Source organism: Schistocerca cancellata, chromosome 4 (genome assembly GCF_023864275.1).
Source record: "Schistocerca cancellata isolate TAMUIC-IGC-003103 chromosome 4, iqSchCanc2.1, whole genome shotgun sequence".
In the NCBI taxonomy this organism is placed as follows: domain Eukaryota; kingdom Metazoa; phylum Arthropoda; class Insecta; order Orthoptera; family Acrididae; genus Schistocerca; species Schistocerca cancellata.
The window spans coordinates 177,635,282-177,640,272 of record NC_064629.1 but is presented as its reverse complement, the minus strand read 5'-3'; positions in this window follow the sequence as shown (position 1 = coordinate 177,640,272).

Genomic DNA, 4,991 nt, shown 5'->3' with positions numbered 1-4,991 from the left:
TTCCTGTTTCACTTCCATACATGGCTACACTCCATACAAATACTTTCAGAAACGACTTCCTGACACTTAAATCTATACTCGATTTTAACAGCTCTCTCTTCTTCAGAAACGCTTTCCTTGCCATTGACAGTTTACATTTTATATCCTCTCTACTTCGACCATCGTCAGTTATTTTGCTCCCCAAATAGCAAAACTTCTTTACTACTTGTGTCTCATTTCCTAATCTTATTCCCTCAGCTTCACCCGACTTAATTCGACTACATTCCATTATACTCGTTTTGCTTTTATTGATGTTCATCTTATATCCTCCTTTCAAGACATTGTCCATTCTGTGCAACTACTCTTCCAAGTCCTTTGCTGTCTCTGACAGAATTCATCAGCGAACCTCAAAGTTTTTATTTCTTCTCCATGTATTTTAATACCTACTCCGAACTTTTCTTTTGTTTCCTTTACTGCTTGTTGAATATAAAGATTGAATAGCGTCGGGGAGAGGCTACATCCCTGTCTCACTCCCTTCCCAACCACTGCTTCCCTTTCATGTCCCTGGACTCTTATAACTACCATCTGCTTTCTGTACAAATTGTAAATAGCCTTTCGCTCCCTGTATTTTGCCCCTGCCACCTTCAGAATTTGAAAGAGAGTATTCCAGTCAACATTGTCAAAAGCTTCCTACAAATGCTAGAAATGTAGGTTTGCCTTTCCTGAATCTGTTTTCTAAGATAAGTCATAGGATCAATATTTCTACGGAATCCAAACTGATCTTCCCCAAGGTCGACTTCTACCAGTTTTTCCATTCGTCTGTAAAGAATTCGCGTTAGTAATTTGCAGCTGTGACTTATTAATCTGATAGTTCTGCAATTTTCACATCTGTCAACACCTGCTTTCTTTGGGATTGGAATTATTATATTCTTCTTGAAGGCTGAGGGTATTTCGCCTGTCTCATACATATTGATCACCAGATGGTAGAGCTTTGTCAGGACTGTCTCTCTCAAGGCTGTCAGTAGTTCTAATGGAATGTTGTCTACTCCCGGGGCCTTGTTTCGACTCAGGTCTTTCAGTGCTCTGTCAGACTCTTCACGCAGTATCATATCTCCCATTTAATCTTCATCTCCATTTCCATAATATTGTCCTCAGGTACGTCACCCTTGTATAGACCCTCTATATACTCCTTCCACCTTTCTGCTTTCCCTTCTTTGCTTAGAACTGGGTTTCCATCTGAGCTCTTGATATTCATACAAGTGGTTCTCTTTTCTCCAAAGTTCTCTTTAATTTTCCCGTGTGAAGTATCTACACTCCTGGAAATTGAAATAAGAACACCGTGAATTCATTGTCCCAGGAAGGGGAAACTTTATTGACACATTCCTGGGGTCAAATACATCACATGATCACACTGACAGAACCACAGGCACACAGACACAGGCAACAGAGCATGCACAATGTCGGCACTAGTACAGTGTATATCCACCTTTCGTAGCAATGCAGGCTGCTATTCTCCCATGGAGACGATCGTAGAGATGCTGGATGTAGTCCTGTGGAACGGCTTGCCATGCCATTTCCACTTGGCGCCTCAGTTGGACCAGCGTTCGTGCTGGACGTGCAGACCGCGTGAGACGACGCTTCATCCAGTCCCAAACATGCTCAATGGGGGACAGATCCGGAGATCTTGCTGGCCAGGGTAGTTGACTTACACCTTCTAGAGCACGTTGGGTGGCACGGGATACATGCGGACGTGCATTGTCCTGTTGGAACAGCAAGTTCCCTTGCCGGTCTAGGAATGGTAGAACGATGGGTTCGATGACGGTTTGGATGTACCGTGCACTATTCAGTGTCCCCTCGACGATCACCAGTGGTGTACGGCCAGTGTAGGAGATCGCTCCCCACACCATGATGCCGGGTGTTGGCCCTGTGTGCCTCGGTCGTATGCAGTCCTGATTGTGGCGCTCACCTGCACGGCACCAAACACGCATACGACCATCATTGGCACCAAGGCAGAAGCGACTCTCATCGCTGAAGACGACACGTCTCCATTCGTCCCTCCATTCACGCCTGTCGCGACACCACTGGAGGCGGGCTGCACGATGTTGGGGCGTGAGCGGAAGACGGCCTAACGGTGTGCGGGACCGTAGCCCAGCTTCATGGAGACGGTTGCGAATGGTCCTCGCCGATACCCCAGGAGCAACAGTGTCCCTAATTTGCTGGGAAGTGGCGGTGCGATCCCCTACGGCACTGCGTAGGATCCTACGGTCTTGGCGTGCATCCGTGCGTCGCTGCGGTCCGGTCCCAGGTCGACGGGCACGTGCACCTTCCGCCGACCACTGGCAACAACATCGATGTACTGTGGAGACCTCACGCCCCACGTGTTGAGCAATTCGGCGGTACGTCCACCCGGCCTCCCGCATGCCCACTATACGCCCTCGCTCAAAGTCCGTCAACTGCACATACGGTTCACGTCCACGCTGTCGCGGCATGCTACCAGTGTTAAAGACTGCGATGGAGCTCCGTATGCCACGGCAAACTGGCTGACACTGACGGCGGCGGTGCACAAATGCTGCGCAGCTAGCGCCATTCGACAGCCAACACCGCGGTTCCTGGTGTGTCCGCTGTGCCGTGCGTGTGATCATTGCTTGTACAGCCCTCTCGCAGTGTCCGGAGCAAGTATGGTGGGTCTGACACACCGGTGTCAATGTGTTCTTTTTTCCATTTCCAGGAGTGTATCTTACCCTTAGTGAGCTAAGCCTCTACATCCGTACATTTGTCATCTAACCATCCCTGCTTAGCCATTTTGCACTTCCTGTCGATCTCATTTTTGAGACGTTTGTATTCCTTTTTGCCTACTTCATTTACTGCATTTTTATATTTTCTCCTTTCATCAATTAAATTCAATATTTCCTCTGTTACCCAAGGAGTTCTACTAGCCCTCGTCTTTTTACCTACTTGATCCTCTGCTGCCTGCACTACTTCATCCCTCAAAGCTACCCATTCTTCTTCTACTGTATTTCTTTCCCCTATTCCTGTCAGTTGTTTCCTTACGCTCTCCCTGAAACTCTGTACAAACTCTGGTTTAGTCAGTTTACCCAGGTCCCATCTCCTTAAAATCCCACCCAAAAATATCAGGATAAAATAGAAAGAAATGCTTCCCACAGGTAAGAGTATTAAAATCCTGATGTTAAACTGCCAAAGTATTTGCAGCAAAGTGACAGAGTTTGAAGCGTTCATGAAAGGCAGTGAATCTCACACAATACTAGGCACAGAAAGCTGGTTGAAACCTGAAATTGATAGCAGTGATATACCACTGAAAAGATGAATGAAATCAGTATTAGTTTAAGTGGTGATGAGAAATAGCTGAAATCGTTTAAACTGAACAAAGCTCCAGGCAACAATGGAATCCCTGTCAGATTCTATACGGAATTCGCCGCTGAATTAGCCCTTATCGTTGATCCCTCAAAAGAAAAAAAATTGAAAGCTTTGGATCAAGACAATCTAGTAGATGTTGCATTTCTTGGTTTCCGAAAAGTATTTGACTTAGCACCACATCTTTGCTCAATGTCAAAAGTACGACCATGTGGAGTATAAAGTGGAATTTGTGACTGGTTGATGACGTTTTGGCAGGGAGGACGCAGCATATTATCTTGGCTCGAAAGTCATCATCATATGTAAAAGTGACTTCGGGCGTGCCCCAGCGAAGTGTGTTGGGACCCTTGTTCATGTTTTATATTAATGACCTTACAGACCATGTTAATAGTAAAATCAGGCTTTTTGCAGATGATATAGTTATCTATAATGATTTACTATCTGGATGAAGCTGCATAAATATTTATTTAGATCTTGATAAGATTTCAAAGTGGTGTAGTGATTGGCAGCTTGCTCTAAATGTTCAGAAATGTAAAATTTTCCACTTCACAAAACGAAAAAACGTAGTATCCTATGACTACAATATCAATTTTTCAGTGTTGGAATTGGCCAACTCATACACACACCTGGGTGTAACAATTTGTAGGGATATGAAATGAAATGATGACATACGTTCAGTTCTGGATAAAGCAGATGGTAGACTTTGATTTATTGGTAGACTACTGGGGAAGTGCAATCAGTCTACAAAGGAGATTGCTTATAAATCATTCGTGCAACTGATTCTAGAATATTGCTCAAGTGTGTGTGAACCATGCCAGATAGGACTAACAGGGAATACTGAATGTATACAGAGAAGGCAGCATAAATGGCCACAGATTGAAACATCCCCTCAGAAAAATTGTACATGACTGTGCTTAAACTGACACACAATATCTTTAGCGCAACGCAATCTGACTTTCAATAATCCCTACAAAAGAATGGCCCTGACTAACATTAACCTATACCTTTCACAAATCACTTACCTCACAAAAATCTTAGTTACTCGAACTACTGCAATACAGCGAGCGCCACTACTGCCAGCTAAATAAAAGATTCAAACTACTGAAGGCACTAACTACTGATAGGCGTAGTTAGCAAATGAAAGATTTTGATAGAGAACAAACAATGTATTTACCTCAATAGTGTTCAAAAGTCATAATGTATATAGCAGTTCATGACATCCAGTCTTACAAATTTCAAAACTCCGCCATCTCTCTCCCCACATCCAGCACTGCTGGCGGCTCACCTCCAACTGCGCAACGCTACAGACTAGCCACAGACTGCACACAGCACAGCCAGTGATTTTCATACAGAGCGCTACGTAACGTTGCCAATAAGAAAACATAAACAGCCTACTTACAAGGTTTGTTTAATCCATGGGAGAGTATCACAGAGATACTGAGGGAGATGAACTGGTAGACTCTTGAAGATAGATTTAAACTATCCCAAGAAAGACTATTAGTAAGGTTTCATGAATCGGCTTTAAATTATTACTCAGTGAATATCCTACAACCGTCTACGTATCGCTCACATAGGGATTGTGAGGATATGATCAGTACAATTACAGAATACACAGAGGCATTCAAATGATCATTCTTGCC